The 27,768-nt window shown below is 37.3% G+C and overlaps 1 pseudogene; it reads right to left on the bottom strand.

Annotated features, from left to right (window-relative positions):
* Nucleotides 1-27,542, bottom strand: part of LOC125106930 (nucleosome assembly protein 1-like 1) — a 58,803-nt pseudogene extending 31,261 nt beyond the window's left edge.
* Nucleotides 27,543-27,768: the final 226 nt, after the last annotated feature.

The raw sequence follows: 27,768 nt of genomic DNA, 5'->3' as shown, positions 1-27,768 counted from the left end.
GAACAGAAACGAAAATAACCTGTTATACAATTAGTCATAAATACAGTCCTCGAGTTTTTTTGCCCATACACATGAGTATTGTCTAAAACATGTCTTCTTTGTAGCAGCTAGGCCCTGCCACCACTGTGCTTGGCTGAGTTCACAAATCTGTTGTAACCTGTAGCTTCCCTGTCACTTCTCTGGCTCTCCTCTCCTGCTAAGCTTTGTTTCCTGGCAGTAATTAAAACCTTCTGCCACTGCCGTAGCTGCTGCTGCTGCTGGAACCACCATAGCCACCTTGGTTTCATGGTTTGGTGAAGTATTGGCCTCCACCACCATAAGGGCCAGAGCTTCTGCCTCCAAAATTGCCTCCTTTCATGGGTCCAAAATTTGAGGATTGATTGTTGTAATTGCCAAAATCATTATAGCTTCCGCCACCTCCAAAGTTGCTTCCATCATTACCAAATCCTTTATAGCCATCCCCACTGCCACCATATCCACCACCACCTCGACTGCCACCAAAGCCATCTCGACCACTGAAGTTTCCTCTGCGACCAAAGTTGTCATTCCCACCAAAACCACCTCCACGACCACCACCAAAGTTTCCAGAACCACTTCGACCTCTTTGGCTGGATGAAGCACTAGCCATCTCTTGCTTAGAGAGCGCTTTCCTTACTTCACAGTTGTGGCCATTCACAGTATGGTATTTTTGAATGACAATCTTGTCTACAGAATCATGGTCATCAAATATTACAAAAGCAAAACCCCTCTTTTTGCCATTGCCTCGGTCAGTCATGATCTCAATCACTTCGATTTTCCGATACTGTTCGAAATAATCTCTTAGATGATGTTCTTCAGTGTCTTCTTTAATGCCACCAACAAAAATCTTTTTCACAGTTAAGTGGGCACCAGGTCTTTGAGAATCTTCTCTTGAGACAGCCCTCTTTGGTTCCACAACTCTTCCATCCACCTTGTGTGGCCTTGCATTCATGGCTGCATCCACCTCCTCCACAGTGGCATATGTGACAAACCCAAAGCCTCTGGAGCGCTTGGTGTTTGGGTCTCTCATTACCACACAGTCCGTAAGTGTTCCCCATTGCTCAAAATGGCTCCTCAGACTCTCATCGGTTGTTTCAAAGCTCAGACCTCCGATGAAGAGCTTCCGCAGCTGTTCAGGCTCTTTGGGAGACTCTGACTTAGACATGACGGCAGTGGGAGGGGAGACTTTAACGATGCTTACTCGGCGGCGTCCACGGGCAGCCACAGTACTATTTTTTATAATAAAGACCAAAAACAAGAAGAAAACTAAAAATGTATTCATTAGAAGTTCATACTTATATAGTAAGTAAAACACAAAGAAACCCAAGAGAAAATTTAGAATAGGTGATCCAGGAGTGTGGTTACTTTTGTTGAAGAAACACAGGATAGGATTAGGGGTGATGTAAACGAGAGACTGGATTATAGTGTGCTCTCCCACAAATATTTATAAATATTACACTATCATTTAACAATATGGAGGTGTGGAGATGTCTGAGGCTAGCAAAATACTGATTTTTTTTTTTTTTTAAATATGAACTGCTTTGGAAGCCTGGATGTTGGTAACCCATCTTCATCTGCTTTGATATTCAGGCATTTGTCTGGGTATTAACTTATTTTCATGAATTATCTCTTGTTCTCATTGAACCTTCCATATTTGCAACTCAGTCCTTTCCTTAGTTCAGGTATTGCTTCTGCCTTTTCCTCTGTGTGTGACAGTTACTCTCCACCCACTCGATCCTCCACTACTCATCTAGAAAATTCTGCTCATGAAGACCATTCAGATAGCAATGCAGCTTCCTCCCTGCCCTCCGTATAGGTGAGTCCCCCCATGACATGCTAGTGTTAGCATGTAGAAATCTTCCATGGCACTGACTTCATATGCGCTTGCAGCTTCTTTTGAACAATTATTAAATCAGTGTCTTTTTCTGTCAGTAGTCATTAAGCTAAATGAAGACAGTGGCCATGGAATTTTTTTTATCCCTATTTTATTTCCTGTGTCTAACATGTATTTGAATGAAATATTATATTTCTTGAATAACTGTCTCAGTGAATTTATTTTTATTCTTTTTTTTTTTAGATTTATTTATTTGACACGGAGAGAGAGATTACAAGCATGCAGAGAGAGAGAGGGGGGAAGCAGGCTCCCCGCTGAGAGACAGCCCTACGCAGGGATTGATCTCAGGACCTTGAGATCATGACCTGACCCAAAGGCAGAGGCTTAACCTACTGAGCCACCCAGGTGCCCCTATTTTTATTCTTCATTTATACACACACACACTCTCTCTGTCTTTCAACTCCGATTGTAAATAGATTCTCTTATGACTATGTTTCATGGTTCTTTTACTTTTTTTTTCTTTATTTCTTTTCTGTAAATTACACAAGCATTTATAAGTTTTATAAAATTACATAAGCTTGTGTTCTCCTTTAGTCAATTTCCTGCCAAATAGATCAATTTTTTATATACTTCACTTGTAATTATTAAAATCAAGGTTTTAGTCTATATGGGTTTTGTTTGCATTTTGCATTTTCCTCTCCTCTCCTCATTATTGCCTACCCTTGATTTGTTAGTGGAATGTTTTCTTGAATTTTAAGTAAGTGAATTAAGTATTATTTAAACTTCTCTCCTTTTCCCCCTCTTATTTCTCTTCTGTTTTCACCTCTTTTTAAGGAGTCAATGATAGCATATAGTGTTTTTTTTGAAGTATTTATTTAAGATCCAATTAGGTAACATAATGGTATAATATTAATTTCAGGTGTACAATATAGTGATTCAAAACTTCCACACATCACCCTGTACTCATCACAACAAATGGACTCCTATATCCCCATCACCTATTTAACCCATCCCCTATCAGTTTGTTCTCTAGAGTTTAGAGTCTGTTTTTTGGTTTGCCTCTCCCTCTTTTTTTTTTTTTTTTCTCTTTGCTCCTTTGTCTTGTTTCTTAAATCCCAAATATGATTGAAATCATATGACATTTGTCTTTCTCTGACTTATTTCACTCAGATAATACTGTCTAGTTCCATCCAAGTCACTGCAAATGGCAAGATTTCATTCCTTTTTGTGGCTGAGTAATGCTACATTATATCTATCTATCTATCTATCTATCTATCATCTATCTAATTTCACCTCTTCTTTATTCATTCATCAGCTGATAGACACTTGAACTGTTTCTATAATTTGGATATTGTAAATAATGCTGCTATAAAGTTTGGGGTGCATGTATCCCTTTGAAATCCCAGGAGTTTATTTTTGCCTTGCTTCAGGAGACATAACTAGACAAATGTTGTTATGGCTATTGTCAAAGAGGTTACTGTCTCTTTTCTCTAGAATTTTTATGGTTTCAGGTCTTACATTTAGGTCTTTAAACCATTTTGGATTTATTTGTGTATGAGGTATAAGAAAGTCATCCAGTTTCATTCTTTTGCATGTGGTTGTCCAATTTTCCCACCATTTGTTGAAGAGACTGTCTTTTTTTCTATTGGATATTTTTAACTTCTTTGTCAATAATTCATTGACCATACAGTCAGGGAGTTCATTTTTAGGTTTTTTATTCTGTTCTATTGGACTATGTGCCTATTTTTGTGCCAATACCAGACTGTCTTGATCACTACAGCATTGTAATATAATTTGAGATCTGGAATTTTAATGGTTCCAGCTATGCTTTTCTTTTTCAAGGTTGTTTTGGCTATTTAGGGTCTCTTGCAGTTTCATACAAATTTTAACGTTGTTTGTTCTAGCTCTGTGAAAAATGCTGTTGGTATTTTGATAAGGGTTGCTTTGAATGTGTAGATGCTTTGGGTAGCATAGACATTTTAACAATATTTGTTCTTCTTATCCATGAGCATGGAATGTCTTTCATTTCTTTGTGTCATCTTCAATTTGTTTCATCTGTGTTTTGTAGTTTTTTTTTCTTTAGCATTCTTTTTATTTTTTTTATTTTTTATTTTTTTTTTCAGCATAACAGTATTCCTTGTTTTTGCACCACACCCAGTGCTCCATGCAATCCGTGCCCTCTCTAATACCCACCACCTGGTTCCCCCAACCTCCCACCCTCCGTCCCTTCAAACTCCTCAGATTGTTTTTCAGAGTCCATAGTCTCTCATGGTTCACCTCCCCTTCCAATTTCCCCCAACTCCCTTCTCCTCTCTAACTCCCCTTGTCCTCCATGCTATTTGTTATGCTCCACAAATAAGTGAAACCACATGATAATTGACTCTCTCTGCTTGACTTATTTCACTCAGCATAATCTCTTCCAGTCTCATCCATGTTGCTACAAAAGTTGGGTATTCATCCTTTCTGATGGAGGCATAATACTCCATAGTGTATATGGACCACATCTTCCTTAGAGTACAAGCCCCTCACCTCTTTGGTTAGGTTTATTTGGAGGTATTTTATTGTGTTTGCTACAATTATAAATGTGGTTGATTCCTTAATTTCTCTTTCTGTTGCTTCATTATTGGTGTATGAAATGCAATAAATTTCTGTATGTTGATTTTGTATCCTGCAACTTTACTAAATTTATTTATCATTTCTAGCTGTTTCTTGGTGAAGTTTTTGGGTTTTCTATATGAAGTATTATGTCATCTGCAAATAATGAAAATTTTACTTCTTCCTTGCTGATTTGGATGCCTTTATTTCTATGTGTGGTCTGACTGCTGTGGCTAGGACTTCCAGTACTATGTTAAATAATAGCAGTGAGAGTGGACATCCCCTTCTTGTTCCTGACCATAGGGGGAAAGCTCAGTTTTTCCCCACTGAGGATGGTATTACCTACAGGTTTTTCATATATGGCCTTTTATAAACATAAAAGGGACAATCCAACAAGAAATATAACAATGGTAAATATATATACACCCAACATGGTAGCACCCAAATATATAAAATGATTAACAGCAGGCATAAAGGAACCCATTCATAATAAGACAATAATAGTAGGGGGCTTTAACATCCCATTTACATCAATGAACAAATCATCTAAACAGAAAATAAACAAAGAAATGATGGCTTTGAATGACGCACTAGACTATATTGACTTAACAGACATATTCAGAACATTCACTCCTTAAAAAGCAGAATACACATTCTTTTCAATTGTACATGGGACATTCTCCAAAAGAGATCACGTATTAGGCATAAAACAGTCCTTAACAAATACAAAAAGATTGAAATCATGCCGTGTACTTGTTCTGACCATGCTGTGAAACAAGAAGCCAGGGCCCCTGGATGGATCATTTGGTCAGGCATCTACCTTTGGCTCAGGTCACGATCTCAGGATCCTGGGATAGAGCCCCACATCAGGCTCTCTGCTCATCAGGGAGTCTCTTTCTCCCTCGTACTCTCCCTCTGTGCTTTTTCTCTCTCTCAAATAAGTAAATAAAATCTTAAAAAAAAAAAAAGGAAAAAAGAAAAAGAAAGAAACTAGAAGTTAACCACAAGAAAAAATTTGGAAAGACACAAATACATGGGGTTTAAACAACATGCTACTAAACAATGAATGGGTCAACCAGGAAATCAAAGAAGAAGTTTTAAAAAATACACAGAAACAAATGAAAATGAAAACAAAGTGGTCCAAAATCTTTGGGTGCAGCAAAAGTGGTCTTAAGAGGGAAGTATATAGTAATACAGGCCCAACTTAAGAGTCAAGAAAAATCTTGGGGCACCTGGGTGGCTCAGTGGATTAAAGCCTCTGCCTTCAGCTCAGGTCATGATCCCAGGGTTCTGGGATCAAGCCCTGCGTCGGGCTCTCTGCTCAACAGGGAGCCTGCTTCCCTTCCTCTCTCTGCCTGCCTCTCTGCCTACTTGTGATCTCTCTCTCTGTCAAATAAATAAATTAAAAAAAAAAAAAAGTCAAGAAAAATCTCTAATAAAGAACCTACCCTTATAACAAATGGTGCTAGAAAAAGGACAACAAACAATGCCTAAAGCCAGCAAAAGGAAGGAAATAATAAAGATAAGAGCAGAAATAAATGATATAGAAATGAAAAAAACAATAGAACAGATCAGTGAAACCAGGAACTAGTTCTTTGAAAGATTTAATAAAATTGATAAACCTCTTGCCAGACTTACCAAAAGAAAAAAGATCCAAATAAAAAGAATCATGAATGAAAGAGAAGAAGTAACAACCAACACCACAGAAATACAAACAATTGCAAGAGAATATTATGAAAAACTATATGCCAACAAATTGCACCACCTGGAAGAAATGGATAAATTCCTACAAACATATAAACTACCAAAACTGAATCAGGAAGAAATAAAAATTTGAACAGACTGATAACCAGCAAATAAATTGAATCAGTAATCAAAAACTCCCAACAAACAAATGTCCAGGGCCAGATGGCTTCACAGGCAAATTCTACCAAACATTTAAAGAGTTAATACCTATTCTTCTCAAACTAACTCCAAATAAGAGAAAAAGAAGGAAAACTTCCAAATTTATTCTAGAGACAGCATTACCCTGATACCAAAACCAGATAAAGACTCTACTTAAAAGGAGAACTATAGGCCAATATCTTGATGAATATGGATGCAAAAAAATTCTCAATAGAATATTAGCAAATTGAATTCAACAATACATTAAAAAAAATCATTCACCACAATCCAGTGGGATTTATTCCTGGGTTCATGGGTGGTTTAATATTTGCAAAATCAATGAATGTGGTACACAACATTAATAAAAGAAAGGATAAAAACCACATGATTGTTTCAATAGATGTGGAAAAAGGATTTGATAAAGTACAACTTCCATTCATTAAAAAAAACTCTCAACAAAGTAGGTATAGAGGTAACTTACCTCAGTAGTTTAATTATTATTGTTATTTCTTCATATTGGCTCTCTTAACTGTATTATCTATTTTGATTTTCATTATCTTACTATTTTTTATTTATGGTTAAAGAAGAAGGCTTACACCTGCCTGACTCCAAAAGTTGACTCAGTCATTCAAAATGAGCCAGTCTAGGGAAGATAGTTTTCTTTCTTACAACAATAAGCAAAGGAAAAATATAAGTGGGACACTTTTCTGCCTCTGCGATGTGACTCATTGGCCAAAAATATTTATAGCTAACTGTTCTATGCATCTCAATTCAAATGTCCTTGTGAATGCAGCCCCAGTCATGAGTAGAAAGAGTGATATTTTAGAAATCTTCTTTTTAATAATAAATTATATGGTTTCTCAAGTAACTTTTGATTTTTGAGTATGGGTAAAACATTTAGGATCTTTTGAGTAAAGATTTTAATTTAAAAATATTCTAACTCACAGACTACTTTTCTAAACTTTCCTTATTTTCTAATTTTTTCCAATATTAGAGCAGCAGGTTTTTCATTTTTTTTTTAAGTGTTTTAACAAGTAGGTAAATATTTTGCCCTAGAGAAGAGGCAGCATTTTGGTCCTAATAATGTGAGTTATTATAGACTGCATATGGTACCAATTCATGCCAGGAATAAAATATCATTACTTTCTTTAAATAAACTATGAATTCTCTAAGATTTCAGTCTATCAACTTTAAAACCAATGCTGAGCCAAAGGCAGACACTTAACTAACTGAGCTACCTAGGTGCCCCCTCATTGACTCTTATTTAAACAACTTATACTATTAAATTTTAGATTTTTTCCTGAAGTTTAATGTTGATATTATTTGCATGGAAAGCATTTGATTCTAGCCTTAAGCATCTGAATAATGAATAAATACTTTCCTGATACAAAGTGATATGACACCCACTAATGTCATAAGTATACATGTCTACTGAGCAGTTTGTTGAATTCACTGTATTTAAACTTAATATGGAATAGCATGAAAATAATAATACAAATAAATGAATTAAAGAGATTGTTTGAATTGCATTGGGTTATTATAAATGCCAATTATACTTTAAAATTTGCCTCATTTATAAACCCCCAAAAGTAATTGTGTAGCAAAAAATGATAAAATGATATGCTGTATAATGGAACAGCTCATAAACATATATATAATGACTGTCTGTACAGTGAAAAAATTGCTTTGGCTAAGTAAAAGTTTTCCTTGTTATCTTTTCCTGTTTTTTAAATATGCAAGTAAAGCAATTCTCCAAGTATGGAAATAGCTTGGAGTAGAAACTGAAGGAATTTTAGCAGGAGTTTCACTTTTGATTTTGAATCATATATTTGGTTATATAATATTTATGGAGTTAAGGGGCAAGTCATACCTAAATGAAATGACACAAAGTGCATTTTAGTAGGAGACAACAAACTGTCAACTTGTTCTGTCTCTGGAGACTAAGCATTTTCTGGAAACTGAATTCTAGGTAAGTGATAGAATGAGGATTCAGTAACGGGAACTATCACAGGAGGAAAGTCAATAAAGCAAAGCCAGTTTTCCCAGGAGAGAAAGATGGAAGCAAACTAAGAAAGAGCCAGGAGTCCAAATCCAGAAAGTAAAGGAATCTAAAGTTTTTGGCAGTAATACAAAACTGAATTTGAAAATAGATGCTCAACTTTTCCAACATTTATAGTTGTTTCACTTGTCATAAACTTCATATAGTCATAATACTACTTATTTTAGTACTACCTACTTTAGAAAATGTTCTCTTTGTCTCACTGTTATGTCAGTCTGTTTTGTCCTTATCAATTCAAGGTCCACCAGGTTGCATAAAATGGATGAGTGAAGGCATAATTTTAATACTCACCTTTGTCTCAAGATTATAATTGGGAGAATATCCAGATACATTAATATTTTTAATCTTAGGTAGTTGGCACAACATTTGATCCTTGAAACTTAAAACAACAAAACCCTAAACTTATAGTATCTTATACAAAGCAGATCACTTAGGTGAAGAATCTCAACAATTAGAGACCATATGAGACAACCTTACACGTCTTCTTCAAATTCATTCTTGAGAAAAATGCCAGCCCTGAATTATGAATGAACTTTCCAGACTTATTCCATGGATGCAGAGGAGTAATTCTGGGCCTGTGACTACAATATGGTAATGGGACATCACAGACACACAGACCTGGTGATTGGCAGCCTTATCCCAAGTGAGGAACTGAGAGATGGCCCAACACTCATGCATTTTTGAAAAGGGCTATGATATTTAATGGATTATGTTTGTAAATACCAAGTTTATATTAAAAAAGTAAAGACCTTTGACATTAATTCAAAGCATGCATTAAATTTTAGGACTTATTTTTGCACGTCATCTAAACTTTAAAAAATTATATATTCTTCCTTAATTTATAAATTTGTAGAAATCTTTGCTTATCCCATAGCCATGGCAGGACTTGCTGTGAAGTTCTGAAACTTTTCAGTGTTCTAAATTACTTTGTTTATATTTCGTAATTTATAAAGTGCATTCAGATAAGTTAATTCATTTTGATAATGTTTTTACATGTTGGTTGTTCAATTTCAGGGGTCATTAGAGCTATAACCTTCTTGCATTGGATCCTCAGTTTGAAAATGGAACTGAAAAAGTAATGACCCTGAACCTGACAATTATATGAAAACTCTGTGCTTTTTTTAATGTATTTTTACCCACCATAGAAGACCTTCCCTCTCCCTCTCTGTTTCTCAGAATGTATTATGTACACATGCAGTTATATAAAAGGTAATGGCAGGCAATCCATTGATAATCACTTATATTTCTAAGGAGTATATATTTAAAAGATAATTTTAGAAAAAAATAAGTATATTGAGTCCACAGTTTTAAAGACATCATAACTTAAGATTTTAAAAAAAAATTGTTACACCAAAGTTTTTGCATCTGAGAGTCCACCAAGGAGCCAACACCAATGCAATCACACGAGGGTTTATTTGACAAGCTTAAGCTTGGGCCCAAGTATACCTGACACAGCGGAGTAGGGACTTGGACCCTGAACCAGATTACAGTCAGAGTTTTTAAAGGCAGAGTAGGGGTGGACTCGGGGTGGGTGAGGACAAAGGGGATATTCAGAAGGGCTATCAGGGTAAAGAAGACTGTCAGGATATTGGAGGCCTGGTTATTATCAAGCCAAGGCTGTTTTTTCCTCTAATGAAACACTAACATGAAGACAATTGGGAGTTTCCTGGTGGAATGTCACATTCCTCCTATCAAGCATTCTTCTTAGTGAGATTTAGGTTTAGAAGAAATTTAACTTTATTTCCATTTCCTTCCGCCTCAACCTCCTTCAGTTTTATGGAGGGGTGGGTGAAATTAGGGCTTGAGGAACTGAGTTATTTGCCTCTGGAAATTGGGCTATTGATAAGATAGTTTCTTTGTTGTAAATCACTGGGACATTTGTAAACCAAGGGAGACTCCTGTCTTGCAGGATTGTGATCTCTGCAAGTTAACTATTTGTATTTCTTTTAGGGCAGCCAGGGATGGGTGAGGAATGTCACACATACTACCGAGGGGAGGGGAGCGGGTGGAGAGGGGGTGCAAGGTGCCGGCTTTTCTTTGTCAAGATGGCTGTACTTATGTCAGGGCTAGACTCGAGGTGGGTACAGCCTTGTTTTTCTTGGCCTCCGTAAATTAGTAACTTTAATATTAAATTAAACTTCATAAATAATACATAAATATGACATAATTCTACATAAATAATAGTACAAGTAGTATTTATGACAGCAAAATGATATAAATTGTAGGAGAATAAAGACTGAGAAACACTATTCTACATGTCTGGACTACTGGCAGCTCTCTATCTAATTTGTGGTCATCCTCCAGGTTACCTCTGTGTAAACTGACAAGACAGTACCATTCTAATTCTTATGCATGATTTGGAGGCCCTGAATGGTAATGTGGAAAGGGATTCAGTTATAATTCCAGCTCTGAGAGTTGTAAGATGTGTACATTAGAGCTGTCAGAGCAATTATTCCAAATCTAATAAATCAAATATATACATGGAATAAATCAGCTTGTTTTAAATACTGCAATACTGCATACCAATAATCAAATTATCTAATACCTTACAAATTAAGATATCGTGCCTCAAATCAATTATATATTTCAAATTGAGATCACTCATCTTGTAGGAAAAAAAATACATACTTCAATTACGTACCTCTGGAGGATACCCTTCCAGATTACCTGAATCATCAACTCCTTCATTGCCTTTGATCTATTTTGTAAGGCTGTACATTGCAGGTGACTGCCATATTCTGAAGGTGTGTGTGTGGTATCCTGACCTGTGTCCCCTGCCCCCAAATTCATGTGTTGAAATCTAACCCCCAAGGTTATGGTATTATGAGGTGGGAACTTTAAGAGGTGATTAGGTGGTGAGGGCAGAGTCCTCATGAATGGAATTAGTGTCCTTACAAAAGCAGCCTGAAAAAGTCTTTGCCTTTTCCATGATGTGAAGTTACAAAGAAAAAATGGTGATCTAGGAAGCTGGTGCCTCGATATTGGATTTCCTGGACTCCAGTACCATGAAAAATAAATTTCCATTGTTTAGAAGCTACCCAGTTTTTGGTATACTTGTTAAAGAAGCCCTAATAGACTAAACAGTAACTGATTGCAATGACAGATAATTGTCTATAGACATGCAAATTATGTTCTGCTCTATAGAGGTTCAATTGTGTGCCCTTCTTGGGGGGGGTGAACAGTTTTTATATATTTCTTATCTATAAACTAAATATAACATCTGTCTGGTTCCCTCATGATTAAGAATTAGGGTAAAATTTTTAATATGTGTGCATTTTTGTATTTCTATGAGAGTCCTGGTTTTATCTGTTTTGAAAATCATCTTTTTACTAGCTACCTATATAAACACAGAGATTACCCCATGAACTCAAAATTTATTCTCAGAAATAAAATATTTAAACAGTGGCTTAAATCAGTGTCTCAAATGTTAGTGTGCTTGAGAATTGTTGAGATGTATATACAAATAAAAATAAGGGGCTTAATTCTCCTTGTTCAAAATAAGGGAAGAGACTTCTCTCCCCCACCCTTCTCTAAGAGTATTTATTTTAGAAAACTTGTAAGTTCTTTCTCTATTTTCTTTTAAATATATATACACGATCTTTTTAAAAAGCTGAATAAACATCTTGCTAACTTTAAGATCAGGAATGTCTTTCCTGGAGCTATCGTCTTTGAAATGTAATCCTCAAGGAAGATAACATCCTGTCTTTCAGTTTCTGTGCCTAGAGTAAGCCCCTAACTTTAGGAGCATTGCTACAAAACGATAACTTGTCATAAAAAATGTGACAAGTTTATTGAGTCTTTTGTTTGTATTGAACATTCTGCCATGTCCATGGGGGCTGCTTAAATTCATGCTTATTTCGCTTTTACTTTTGCAAACTAGTTTTTGTGAACCAGCCCAATTCAGTTAGGAAATATATAACTGTTGAGGACTCTTTTTTCCCTTTTCCCACCTCTTCTCCTTCTCCTTTTCTCCCTCCTCTTTCCTCTTCCTTTTTATTCTCCCTTACACTGTCACTACTACCTTCTAATGAGAACAAGCCTCAGAATACACTGGAACACACAGTAAGTATTTATTAGGTAGCCAGAAACAAACAGTTTCAAACAACAATTGCAGTAAACTGAGTGACGACCAAGTTTTCCACCATTTCTGGATTATTGGAAAGCCTTGCATGAAAGGTTTATCTGGGCAAATATGACAATGGTCTGGTAATAATATTCTGGTAGCCACTTATTGGAGTTGGAGCCTCTTAATCAGCAATGGGTACACTAATCTAGTTAAATAAAAGCACAGCAATTTTGCCAATCAAAGTTCCTTTCTAAGGCTGGTGGATAAAGCAATGCGTAAGCATTCTAACTTTTGTTATGTTAATAAGTGTAGCTTCAGGTGTTGATGGAAGATCAAGATAGTGGAAACACCTGTGAGAGCTGCCTTCCGAGTTGGCCTTTTAGATTACTGGAGAGCAGATCACCCCCAGAGTGTGAATTCTTAATTTGGGCAACTGCTGCCTCTAGGCCACAGTGGAATTGTAAAGTAAGTTTCTTACATCATAACACCAGTTAATCAAGCTCTATCTGGGCATTTTTAAGAATTTCACCATTATCCAATTTTTATCCTGTTCCAACTTTTTATTTCCTGATTTGGAAAAGATGGTATTAAACGTTCCTTGGTTGTGAAGTTAGCTAATTTTCTACTTCATTCTTTATTATTCTATCAGGTTCCGTATGGCCTCCCCCCACCCCCCAATTTACTTCCCTGCTTTGGCCTCTGTAAGTATTTGATTTTGTCACTCCAGTCATTCTCATATCTGGCTACAGCCAGAAATCTATATTGCAGGGGCTCATGTTTAAAGAACAGGTTTTATGAAAGGATTAAAAGGGAAAAATGATATCACTGGTAATTTATGGTAAAGGCAAAGGTATCAACAGAGAGTGGGGGTGAGAAGTGGAGGGGAAGACAGGCTGAAGGAGATGGTGTGATAGAACCCAGAGTTCAGGTGGCAGATGCCAAAAATAAATTTACCTATTAAAGAAATTGCTGACAGCTGCTTCTAGATTTACGTTTCAATTAGGGACATAAAATTTTTTAAAAGTAAAAGCCGGAGAAAGAAATTAAATAAGCAATGATGCTTTCAGAGAAGTAACATACTAATAGTTTTATATCATGATTATACAATTATGTTATTACTCTCAAATCGTATTTGATGCTGGACAAAATAGAATTATTTTGTGGGTAATGGCTATCTGCCGTATGAAGGGATAGATATTCCAAACTTTTCCTGTTTTTCTTTATTGTGTGCATGCTAAAATGTATTATTTACTGTAATGTATTTTTCCAAAAAGGACAAAATGGCAAAAGGGCTATCCTTTGTCCACTTAATGTGAATAATTGTAACTGATTTAAAGGTTCTTTGTGTAAAAAGCAACACGTCATGCAGAGAGCAATTCTGATAAAAATTAATGTAATTTTTACTAATTTCTAAGTTTTATAACTTACTGTTCTTATGCAAAAATATATATGTCAATCTCAGCTTTTACAGACTTCAAAAAATAGAATTATTTATTAACGGGAAAATAATATCCTTGTGGTACTTTGTTGAAATTAAAAGAGGCCTGGATGCTGATTTTTCTCTTTTGTTTTGTCACTCATTGGTTAAAACAGAACCACCATTCCCCCCCTGCCTTGTAATTATATAACAGCAACTTTTAATACCAGGTGACTAAAATCTGACAAAACAATGAATATTTCCTAACCAATTCTATTAGAAGATAGCTTTCATAAAAATGAAAAATCATGAAAAAGTGTTAAAATGGGACTTTATACAGACTGAAGCTAAAGCCTAAAAACCCAGAATTTTCATTAATGGGGGCAGGGGGGAACCTCTTAAATCAAGTTGCCCTAGACTCCATTGTTTTTATCTAGGGTTTTTCCTGCAACAAACAAAAATAATGTTAGTCAATTTATCTTTTTCTTGTTTCTAATAAATATGATGACACATAATCCTGATAAAAGATATTATATAATAATAAATATTTTTATTTTTCCTGCATCCTGGACAGATGATACAATGGCAAATAGTTTATTTGCATACTTAGTGCTAAAAAATATGGAAAGACCAATTAAAGATAATGGGTTCAAAGGGATAGTTCAATAGAATACTACTAATTTAACTAGGGATCAATTCTTTTAAAGATCTTATTTATTTATTTGAGAGAGAGAGACAGAGTTAGATAGTGACATAGATAGTGAGAGAGAGCACAAGCCTGGAGGAGAGGGAGAAGCAGGCTCCCCACTGAGCAGGGGAGACTGACATGGTTTGATTCCCAGGACTGGGATCATGATCTGAGCTGAAGGCAGACATTTAACCAACTGAGCCATCTCAGAGGCCCTAGGGATTGATTTTCTAAATTATAAAATTATAAAAGAAATTATTGTAGGTTATAAAATTGTAATTATATAAATCATAAATTTATATTAGAAATTAATTATAAAAGAAATTATAAAAGAAATAATAAGTAAAAGAAATAAAAGAGAAATAGTAGAAAATTTATAGCATCAAAAATATAAAAAAACACCCAAAAGTTAACATGAATCTAAAACACACATATAAGTACTAGTGATATTTTTATGTATTTTCTCTTCACATGAGTATCTGTAGAATATTCATATATATACAAAATTATATCACATACTTATATGAGGTATATATATATATGCACACAAGCATAAAAATATAAGAAATCTTCAAAATTATGATTTTACCTCTGATAATTTCTTTCATATAGATTTAAGTGAAATAACTAGATCAAGCAAAATAAATATATATATATTTTTAAAGATTTTATTTATTTATTTGTCAGAGAGAGAGAGCGCGAGAGTGAGCACAGGCAGATAGAGTGGCAGGCAGAGGCAGAGGGAGAAGCAGGCTCCCTGCTGAGCAAGGAGCCCGATGTGGGACTCGATCCCAGGACCCTGAGATCATGACCTGAGCCAAAAGCAGCCGCTAAACCAACTGAGCCACCCGGGTGTTCCGCAAAATAAATATTTTAAGTCTACTGATAAATATTGGCAAATTAGTTTCAAGAAAGACTGTACCAATTTACTGTCCAACCAGCAGTTTCCCAGAGGGTTAAGCAGTCAACTATGCCAGTTTAGTCGTAATGTTACATGCAAACTATTTCAGAAAACTAAATGTGCATAATCATCCCATTCTCTAATAAATACTAAAGATAAAAACATAAATTTCTTTGAAAAAATTTCTGGCATTTAAGAATCCTATTTGCAAGAAATGCTTTTTTTGTTTGTTTGTTTGTTTGTTTGTTAGGAATTCTAATATTTATTTCCTAACTTTCTTTTTAAAATTATATATCCCCAGTTAAGAAAATCTACATAAGTGTATTACATTTGAATAAAAATTGTAATTATTTCCAGTACTACAGTGCCATTGAATCTACTGAACAGGACATCAAAATACAAATTACCAAATTAGATATTGTAGACCTTATCATTTAGAACACTTCAGTAGTCATTAGTGCTATTCCATAAATGTTTCAGTTCTCCTCTTTATGGGACACATAGTAACATTGAACATCTTTGCTCTGTGAAGGTAGGTGTGCCTAAATTAATTGCTTTAGCCAATTGAATATGAGCAGAAGTGAGGGATAGATCTCTTTTAGGCAGAAGCTTTAAATGTCAGTTCTTGATTCACCACATGTATTGAAATGAGTTCTCCATCAACCTAGCTCCTGAGTGACTTAACATTAGCAGAGCTTCCCTGAGGACCTGAGTTGGACAGGACATGTGTATAGGAAATAAAATTTCATGTAAGCTAATTTACTGAATTTTTAAAGTTATTTTCTATAACACATAATAACTATCGTAATATACAAAGTGGCTTAACATATGGGAAGTCGCCTTAATAAGTGGGTGGAAAGAGCATTGAGGAAACGGATATTGGTAGTCTAGAAAAAACATTACAATCTATTATGTAGTGGCAACATATTTAACAAAATTCTCACAATTATTTGTTTGGGAAGGATAACTCCTATGAGAAGATGTTGGAAAAAGAAATGTTGGGGGCACCTGGGTGGCTCAGTGGGTTAAAGCCTCTGCCTTCGGCTCAGGTCATGATCCCAGGGTCCTGGGATCGAGCCCCACGTCAGGCTCTCTGCTCGGCGGGGAGCCTGCTTCCCTCCCTCTCTCTATCTGCCTGCCTCTACCTACTTGTGATCTCTGTCAAATAAACAAATAAAATCTTAAAAAAAAAAAAAAAAGGAAATGTTGGTATTGTGTTTTAGTTGGTAGAATTTGGGCAAGGGACTATGGGAGATAGTAGCTTAGGATAAAAAGAATGGGGGTGACTGAGTGGTTCAGTCAGTTAAGCGTCTGCCTTCAGCCCAGGTCTTATGATCCTGGGTCCTGGGATGGAGCCCCACATGGGACTCCCTGCTCAACTGGGAGCTGGCTTCTCCCTCTCCCTGCACCCATCCCACTTCCTCCACCCCTGCTCATGTTCTCTCTTGCTGGCTCCCTCTCTCTGTTTCTCTCTCTCTCCCCTCTAATAAGTAAGTAAACAAAAATATTTTAAGTAAAATCTTTTTTTAAAAAGGATAAGAAGAATGACTGGATTGCAAGCAAAGAAGAAAAGCGACTTTCAGAAATTTGGTGAATTGCAGTTCTAGAATACAGAACTCCTTCACAAATCTAAGTAGAAAATGACATAGAGAAGGCCTTTAATGACAAAGGCTAATTTAAACTGAGCTTTGTCATGAGGGCAGCACTCTTAAAACATAGTCTCAAATTCCTTGACACTCTTCCTGTTGAAAGGTAGGGGCTACTACCCAACCTCTTCAATTTGCATGAGTTTGTGATCATTTTAACCAATACATTGTGTCAGAAGGTATGCTCAATGACTTGCAAGACCAGGTCAGAACTCTCACTGTCTGGAGGCTCCTGTTTGGAATGGCCCCTGCAGATCACAGCCAACATAGTACGAGAAGCCCAAGCCACATAGGTTGGGTGTTAGTGCTCCAGTAAACATTTCCACCTGAGCCAGCTTTTCAGTCATCTTAGCCCAAGCACTAGCCTTTTTTTTTTTTTAAATGTGTTAAAATATACATAAAATGAAGTTCACCTAAACTGTTTTTAAGTGTGTAGTTCTATGGCATTATATATATTCATACTGTGTGCAACCAGCCTGCCATCCATCCCCAGAACTTTGTCATCCTTTCAAATGGAAACTGTTTCCGTGAAACAGTAACTTTCCATTTTTCCCCTCCTACCAGCCCTTGGCAGCCACCATTCTACTTTCTATCATCAGCCATCTACATAGGGAAGTTATCTTGTAAGTGCATCCATCCTTCAGCTCCAGTTGTTCCAGCTGAGGCCCCAGAGACTTTAGAAAATGGTCTTCCCTGCTGTGCCTTTTCCAACTTCCTGACCCATAGAACCCATGATTATAATCAAATAGTTTTTGTTTTACACCACTGATTTAGGGATGATTTATTTCACATCAAAGACAATTGGAGTAGTATGGCTGTCACAGTCATTGTTAAAATCTCTGAAAGTATTAAAATGTCTCACACGTGATGAGCACTGGGTGTTATACGCAACTAATGAATCATTGAACACCAGATCAATAACTAATGATGTACTATATAGTGGCTAACTGAACATAAAAATTTTTTTTAAAAAATCTTGTAGTGGGAGGGTGCCTGTGTGGCTCAGTGGGTTAAGCCTCTGACTTCGGCTCAGGTCATGATCTCAGGGTCCTGGGATCGAGTCCTGCATTGGGCTCTCTGCTTGGCAGGGAGCCTGCTTCCTTCTCCCTCTCTCTCTGGCTGCCACTCTGCCTACTTGTGATATCTCTGTCAAATAAATAAATAAAATCTTAAAAAAAATAAAAATAAAAAGTCTCGTGGTAAAGAGCCATCTAAGGGTGTGACATCTAGTAAAGTATTTTTTTAAAAAGATTTTATTTATTTATTCGACAGACAGAGATCACAAGTAGGCAGAGAGACAGGCAGAGAGAGAGAGAGAGAGAGAGAGAGGAGGAAGTAGGCTCCCTGCTGAGCAGAGAGCCTGATGCAGGGCTTGATTCCAGAACCCTGGGATCATGACCTGAGCTGAAGGCAGAGGCTTTAACCCATTGAGCCACCCAGGCACCCTTCTAGTAAAGTATTTTAACTGGACAAAGTGGCTCAATAAAAAGAGATTTAAGGTTTAAATTTTATTAAAATATTCACATTTAAGTTAAAATAAAAAGAGGGAGTGGGAGGTAAGAAATCCAAGGAGAATAATTAGTACCAGAACTCACTGGAGGCAAACAGATATGGAGGTCATTGAGTTTTTAAAGAAGATCTTAAGGAAGATTTGGGGAAGTTTCTCAGATTTAGGAATGATATCTATCACTGAAAGTGAGTGCATTTCTTTGAGGTCCATCATTCTCTAGGATCTTAAAGACGGCACTTTCTCCAATGCTCATTAGAGATGTAGCCACGCACCATAAGGGAAAGAAAGAACCCCACAAAGAGCAGAGTCCATGGAGTAGAGGACCCACTCACAGAAGAGAGGCTTAACTAGAGAACATGCTGGCTCTCTGCCCAGCTGATTTCACGAGGTCATCCACAGCAGTCATCTTTCCTTTTCTGAAAACAGGTGTTTATTGCATTATCTCATCCCTAATATGCTAGTGTATATTGAGTTTGGGGGTACATATATAACTTGCCCTTGTATTTCATAAATGAGCAATAGGAGACATAATGAGACCTAATATAAAGACTATTATATATATTACACAGAGATCCTGAACTTTGAGCTTGATGCTGTAACTAAATGGAATTTTGATTTTCTTTCTTGGGAAGTTTGTGAATGTATTTCACAGGTAAAGGGAAGTGAAGTGAATATTTAGTGGTTAGAAAGTTGAATTATCACCACCATTTATTTGTTCTCCTTTATGAATATGTGATGTGATTGTGCTTTCTACTCCTTTTTTTTTTTTAGATTATTTTTTATTTTTTATTTTTTTAAGGAATCTCTGTGGCCAACATGGGACTCAAACTCATGACCCCAGGAAATCAAGAGTTGCATACTCTATTATATGACTGAGCCAGCCAGACACCCCTTTACTCCTCTGAATTTAGATAGTCCTATTTGACTTGTTCTGGCCAAAAAAAAAAAAAAAAAAGACTGAAAATGGTAAAAGTTTTAGCTTTGACATCTTTGAGTCAGTGGATGATTTGCCAGTTTTCCCCCTTACAGGATACATGAGTCAAGGAAAAATTTTTATCAGCCCGAGTAATTAAAAGAGTATGTACACAGGCTCCCCCCACTCTCCTGATTTAGACAGGTAATAGGAGCAAAAAATGAACTTCTGTTGTGTTAGACTTCTGAAATTTGAGGATTTGTGTTAACACAAAATAACCTCACCCATTTGGACTCATGCGGGTTTTCACTGTAAATCACACTTCATTTCTGATTTAGCTTTTAAAGGGAATATTTAATTACATATATGTATAAATATGATATAGAACAATTAAAAAAACATTCCATTCAGAGCAACTTACTAGAAATTCTTTACTGTATTTTTAGTAGTCCTCCCCAAATTTAATTATGTGTACAGGATATTTTATATCACATAATATTGTCTTTCAGTGCTACTTTAGTAGTAATTTAGGAAAGGCTCAGAGCATTAAGGCTACACTTTTTTTTAAAGATTTTATTTGTTTATTTGACAGACAAAGATCACAAGTAGGCAGAGAGGCTGGCAGGGAGAGGGCGGGAAGAAGGCTCCCCACTGAGCAGAGAGCCTGACACGGGGCTCCATCCCAGGACCCTGAGATCATGACCCGAGCTGAAGGCAGAGGCTTAACCCTCTGAGCCACCCAGCTGCCCCAAGGCTACATTTTGAGACAAATATTATTTTAGTTATTCTAGTCAAGTCATTCCAAGAGTTAGGAGTTGTACCAAAAAAAGTACTTTAAACTCTGGGCTCTTTTGATAGCTGATGCCGTCATGTCAGCTCGTTAAGTAGATACAGACAGAAGATAAATTGTTATATATAGACATTCAACTAAATAGATAGTACCTGTTTTTGGTTATATAGACATGCTCTGTCAAGAATTCTTTAGGGGAAGTAAAAAATAAATCAATAGTTTTCAATATCTGTAAATCCCATTCTTAGTTCAATTCCCTGGTCTATTCTTTTAATAAGATTCCTGCTGTTTTTCTACCACATATTATAAGCTTCTGTACATTTTTCTTTAATTACTTGCTATTTTATTTCTAGACTAGTTTTTAAGTCATTTGTGGAAGGAGCTCAATGATCAATATTTGCTTATAAATTCTTTAATCTTACTGTATTTGTATGGAGTGTTATTGTGTGTGTATGCATGTATGCATGCGTGTTTGCATGCGTTTTTCACAGTTTGAGCACCCTCTTTTATTTAGTTCCTTCAGAAACTAAAATATTTTCAGGGTCATTTTTTTTTCTAACTGGATATATACATTTATAATAATGTTAATGTTAGCTATTTCAGCTTTGACAGAATGGGCTTCCAAACCATATGAGATAAATCCAACTGTTTTTTATAGCTTAATGAATTTATTATTCGAAACATTTGTAAAACTGATACCATTTAACTACTTGAGAAAAATCTACGAATAGCACCAACACAGTAATAGCTATCACTTCATTTCTTTCATGCACTAAAAAAACTTAGAATAGAATTAGTCTTGTTCATTTGTTTGGAAAAAAAAGCCTTACTTCAAAGAGCAGTACATAAGCATAACTTTTTAAAAAAATAATATTTTATTTATTTATTTGACAGAGATCACAAGTAGGCAGAGAGGCAGAGAGAGAGGAGGAAGCAGGCTCCCCGCAGAGCAGAGAGCCTGTTGTGGAACTCGATCCCAGGACCCTGGGACCATGACCTGAGCCAAAGGCAGAGGCTTTAACCCACTGAGCCACCCAGGTGCCCCTAAACACAACTTTAGACATTGCATGTATTTAAATTATCATATTAAGTATCTGTTTAATGTAAAAATAGAGTTTGAAGTAGATACACTTGCTACATTAGCTGAATTTTGTGTTCTGTTCTTTAATATGGTCAGTGATTAACTATGGCCCTCCAGGTGAATAGTAAAGATAACCATTTAATGTAATTTACACACTTATCATTAACCTTCTTGATGCACAAAAATTCAGTGTTTAATTTGTTACTAAGAATTTACCTGTTTTTAAAAAATGCCATGCTGCTAGAAGGGCTTATTGCATACTTTGAAAACAGTAAATAAATAGGTGTAGATTTGCATCATACAATAATGGCAACAGGGAGGCGGCATCAGGCAGCAAGAGTGCTCAAACAACTCTCTACACATAATTACAGGACTGCTTAGCCTTTATTTCTAACTATTTCAAATCCACCCCACCTATAATTTCCTTTGTTACCCACTGACCTCAATCATTAAAGACTTTATACCTCTCAAAACCCACAAAATTGTGCTTCTGTTTTCTTTCTTTCCTTTTTTTTTTTCTTTTTAAGATGTTATTTATTTATTTGACAGAGATCACAAGTAGGCAGAGAGGCAGGCAGAGAGAGAGGGGAAGCAGGCTCCCTGCTGAGCAGAGAGTCTGATGTGGGGCTGATCCCAGGACCCTGAGATCATGACCCAAGCCAAAGGCAGAGACCTAACCCACTGAGCCACCCAGGCACTCTTGCTTCTGTTTTCTGAGTAAACTAAAGAGAAAGATGATTAGCTGAGAATGAGAAAAAGAAAGGTATTTATTTTCAACAAAAATTATTGAAGACTTTAACTTGCATTAGCCAGACTTGACCACTCCCATACTGTTCACCTTCTTTTAGTAGTTTTGAGAGAAAGGGGTCTTATCTGGGGACTAGTCATGTGTTGTCACTTTGTATGCTACTTCTCTGTATCACATGATGATCACCCCCCCTCCTAGTTCTATCTAGGCCCTACATTCTTTACCTGTCTTTACCTGTTTGGTAGAATTCCCCCGGGAAGCCATCTGGCCCTGGGCTTTTGTTTGTTTGGAGATTTTTTTTTTTTTTTTTTTTTTTAAGATTTTATCTATTTATTTGACAGAGAGAAATCACAAGCAGGCAGAGAGGCAGGCAGAGAGAGAGGAGGAAGCAGGCTCTCTGCCGAGCAGAAAGCCCGATGCGGGGCCCGAACCCAGGACCTGGGATCATGACCTGAGCCGAAGGCAGCGGCTTAACCCACTGAGCCACCCAGGCGCCCCTGTTTGGAGATTTTTGATGACTGTTTCAATCTCCTTACTGGTTATGGGTCTGTTCAGGCTTTCTATTTCTTCCTGGTTCAGTTGTGGTAGTTTATATGTCTCTAGGAATGCATCCATTTCTTCCAGATTGTCAAATTTGTTGGCGTAGAGTTGCTCATAGTATGTTCTTATAATTGTCTGTATTTCTTTGGTGTTCGTTGTGATCTCTCCTCTTTCATTCATGATTTTATTTATTTGGGTCCTTTCTCTTTTCTTTTGATAAGTCTGGCCAGGGGTTTATCAATCTTATTAATTCTTTCAAAGAACCAGCTCCTAGTTTCGTTGATTTGTTCCATTGTTTTTTTTTTTTGTTTCTATTTCATTGATTTCTGCTCTGATCTTTATGATTTGTCCTCTCCTGCTGGGTTTAGGGTTTCTTTCTTGTTCTTTCTCCAGCTCCTTTAGGTGTAGGTTTAGGTTGTTTACCTGAGACCTTTCTTGTTTCTTGAGAGAGGCTTGTACCGCTATATATTTTCCTCTCAGGACTGCCTTTGTTGTGTCCCACAGATTCTGAACCGTTGTGTTTTCATTATCATTTGTTTCCATAAATTTTTTCAATTCTTCTTTAATTTCCTGGTTGACCCATTCATTCTTTAGAAAGATGCTGTTTAGTCTCCATGTATTTGGGTTCTTTCCCAATTTCCTCTTGTTATTGAGTTCTAGCTTCAGAGCATTGTGGTCTGAAAATATGCAGGGAATGATCCCAATCTTTTGATACCGGTTGAGACCTGATTTAGGACCGAGAATGTGATCTATTCTGGAGAATGTTCCATGTGCACTAGAGAAGAATGTGTATTCTGTTGCTTTGGGATGAAATGTTCTGAATATATCTGTGATGTCCATCTGGTCCAGTGTGTCATTTAAGGCCTTGATTTCCTTGTTGATCTTTTGCTTGGATGATCTGTCCATTTCAGTGAGGGGAGTGTTAAAATCCCCTACTATTATTGTATTCTTGTCGATGTGTTTCTTTGATTTTGTTATTAATTGGTTTATATAGTTGGCTGCTCCCACGTTAGGGGCATAGATATTTAAAATTGTTAGATCTTCTTGTTGGACAGTTCCTTTGAGTATGATATAGTGTCCTTCCTCATCTCTTATTATAGTCTTTGGCTTAAAATCTAATTGATCTGCTATAAGGATTGCCACTCCTGCTTTCTTCTGATGTCCATTAGCATGGTAAATTCTTTTCCACCCCCTCACTTTAAACCTAGAGGTGTCTTCGGGTTTAAGATGAGTTTCTTGTAGGCAACATATAGATGGGTTTTGTTTTTTTATCCATTCTGATACCCTGTGTCTTTTGATTGGGGCATTCAGGGTAAGTATTGAGAGATATGAATTTAGTGCCATTGTATTGCCTGTAAGGTGACTGTTATTGTATATTGTCTCTGTTTCTTTCTGATCTACTACTTTTAGGGTCTCTCTTTGCTTAGAGGACCCCTTTCAATATTTCCTGTAGAGCTGGTTTGGTGTTTGCAAATTCTTTCAGTTTTTGTTTGTCCTGGAAGCTTTTAATCTCTCCGTCTATTTTCAATGATAGCCTAGCTGGATATAGTATTCTTGGCTGCATGTTTTTCTCATTTAGTACTCTGAATATATCATGCCAGCTCTTTCTGGCCTGCCAGGTCTCTGTGGATAAGTCTGCTGCCAATCTAATATTTTTACCATTGTACGTTACAGACTTCTTTTCCCGGGCTGCTTTTAGGATCTTTTCTTTGTCACTAAGACTTGTAAATTTTACTATTAGGTGACGGGGTGTGGACTTATTCTTATTGATTTTGAGGGGGGTTCTCTGAACCTCCTGAATTTTGATGCTTGTTCCCTTTGCCATATTGGGAAAATTCTCTCCAATAATTCTCTCCAACATACCTTCTGCTCCCCTCTCTGTTTCCTCTTCTTCTGGAATCCCAATTATTCTAATGTTGTTTCGTCTTATGGTGTCACTTATCTCTCGAATTCTCCCCTCGTGGTCCAGTAGCTGTTTGTCCCTCTTTTGCTCAGCTTCTTTATTCTCTGTCATTTGGTCTTCTATATCGCTAATTCTTTCTTCTGCCTCATTTATCCTAGCAGTGAGAGCCTCCATTTTTTATTGCACCTCATTAATAGCTTTTTTGATTTCAACTTGGTTAGATTTTAGTTCTTTTATTTCTCCAGAAAGGGCTTTTATATCTCCCGAGAGGGTTGCTTTAATATCTTCCATGCCTTTTTCAAGCCCGGCTAGAACCTTGAGAATTGTCATTCTGAACTCTAGATCTGACATATTACCAATGTCTGTATTGATTAGGTCCCTAGCCTTTGGTACTGCTTCTTGTTCTTTTTTTTTGGTGTGAATTTTTCCGCCTTGTCATTTTGTCCAGATAAGAGTATATGAAGGAGCAAGTAAAATACTAAAAGGGTGGCAACAACCCCAGGAAAATATGCTTTAGCCAAATCAGAAGAGATCCCAAATCGTGAGGGGGGAGAAAGGGGATAAAAAGGGGCTCAGAAAGAAAAAAAAAAAAAGAAACTATTAAAAAAAGAAAGCCAATAAAGAAAAAATATAAAAAGGAAAAAAAAATATATATATATTAGATAAACTATTTAAAAAACGTTAAAAAAGAAAACGGTAAAAGTTAAAAAAATTTAGCAGAAGAAGAGAAAAAAAATTGAAAAAGAGAAAAAAAAATTAAATTAACTGCAAGGCTAAAGAATCATGGGGAGAAAGCCATGAGTTCCGTGCTTTGCTTTCTTCTCCTCTGGAATTCCGCCGCTCTCTTTGGTATTGAAACTGCACTCCTTGGTAGGTGAACTTGGTCCTGGCTGTGTTTCTCGTTGATCTTCTGGGGGAGGGGCCTGTTGTAGTGATTCGCAAGCGTCTTTGCCCCAGGTGGAGTTGCACCGCCCTTACCGGGGGCCGTGCTGAGTAATCTGCTCGGTTTTGCTGGGTTTGCTTTTGGGAGCTTTTGTTCCCTGAGCGCTTTCTGTAGAGTTCTGGAGGACGGGAATGAAGATGGCGGCCTCCCAGTCTCCGGCCCGGAGGAGCCGAGAGCCCGGGGCCCCACTCCTCAGTGCGCCCTCAGAGAACAGCACCCAATTACTCCCATCATCCTGGCCTCCGGCCGTGCTCCGAGCTGACCGAGCCTGCGACCGGTTCAAGGTAACCCCGAGTTTAGAGCTCACTCCTCGGCTCTGTCTCTGTAGCCGGCTTCCCCGTTCTAATACCGGTAAACTCTGCGACACTCAGACACCCCCGATCCTTCTGTGACCCTGTGGGACCTGAGGCCGCGCTTACCCCGCCTGGGCTTCACCCCAGTTAAGCCTCTGGAGCGATGTCCCTCAGCGGAACAGACTTTTAAAAGTCCTGCTTTTGTGCTCCGTTGCTCCGCCGCTTGCCGGGAGCCGGCCCCTCCCCCCGCGGTCTATCTTCCCGTCGCTTTGGATTCACTTCTCCGCCAGTCCTACCTTTCTGATAGTGGTTGATTTTCTGTTTCTAGAATTGCTGTTCTTCTTCTCTTCAATCTCCCGTTGGATTTGTAGGTATTTGCAATCTTTAGATAAGCTATTTGGCCGATCTCCCGTTACCTGAAGTAGTCTCAGCCTGCTACTTCTCCGCCATCTTGACTCTTCTTTATGGTTTTCAAAGTGACTTTCTTTCCTTTTTTCCAGTCTGACACCTTGTACAACCCATAATTTCTGGTCCATCAAAAGAAAAGGGGTAAGAATCATCTGGTTCTGACCTCATCCTGTTTGTCTTTGTCAACGTTTCATTTGTGAAATATTTAGTGGATTCAAGGGGAAATTCTAGGACAAAATTCATGAACTGGCCAGTATCTGAGAACTTCGCTTTAAAAACTCTCAAGTGCTTCGGAATAGATTTGTCTTGTTCCTGAAACATATCACTAAGCAAGTCAACATTCTTCTTTATTTTTTTTAAGATTTTATTTATTTATTTATGAGAGAGAGAGAGAGACCTAGAGAGAGATTATGTGTGCGAGGAGGAGCAGAGGGAGAGGGACAAGCAGACTCTGCATTGAGTGCAAGCCCCATGCAGGACTCCATCACCCTGTGATCCATGACCTGAGCCAAGAACAAGAGCCCAGTGCTTAACACATTGAGCCTCCCAGACACCCCACAAGTAAACATTCTAAAAACAGTGTACCAGAATTCATGAATTCCCTTGGGGTCTTCTTTTTCTTCATCCTTTTTCTCATTTTCAATCTTGTCTTTTTCTTTTAGTTCCCCTGAAATTTCATCCTCCTCATCTGTTTTTCATTCACATTCTTCTTCCGTAGGTTCATAAATTGCCTTAATGATCTCAAGTTGCTTATCAAATAGAGGCTGATGGAGAACAGCATACTTTCTCTCAAGATTGCAAGCTTCCTCATAGAATTTGGTTTCTATCTGTGCACATTTAACTTGCTTCTCGTCCTTTTACTGCCCTAGGCAAACTTTCAATGTATCTTGATTTTTCTACCAGATATCAAGTCTCTCTCTCTCTCTCTTTTTTTTTTAATATTTTATTTATTTATTTGACAGACAGAGATCACAGTAGGCAGAGAGGCAGGCAGAGAGAGAGGGGGAAGCAGGCTCCCCGCCAGCAGAGAGCCTGATGCCGGGCTTGATCGCAGGACCCTGGGATCATGACCTGAGCGGAAGGCAGAGGCTTTAACCCACGGAGCCATTCAGGCACCCTGATATCAAGTCTCTCTTGAAGGGCTGGAAGAATCTGAGGATTTTGTGTCATCTGAACAGGTAGAGAACATGCTTTGATTACTGTTTCTTTACCAGCTTCTTCTGCTACTTCTTCAACATCATCCAAATCTTGATCAAATTCATACTGTTCTTTGTTGTCAATGTCTGCCATATTGTAAGAACTCCAAATATTGGTGGCTAGCACGGGAAGCCAGGATGCCAGAGCTGTGCAGGCAGTGACTCAGGATGACGGTGGTGGTGGCGGCGGGGGGAGGAGCAAGAGGTGGTGTCATGAGCAGATGGCTCTAAAAAAAGCAACAAACTAGAATTTAAATAAAAACCTGAAATAAGGGGAATAGCCGACAGAAAAAAAGAAGTCATATTGGAGTCAACAACATATGTAATATTCCTAT

Source organism: Lutra lutra, chromosome 8 (genome assembly GCF_902655055.1).
Source record: "Lutra lutra chromosome 8, mLutLut1.2, whole genome shotgun sequence".
NCBI lineage: Eukaryota > Metazoa > Chordata > Mammalia > Carnivora > Mustelidae > Lutra > Lutra lutra.
The sequence above is the reverse complement of the archived record's forward strand: the minus strand, read 5'-3'. Positions and strand labels throughout refer to the sequence as shown.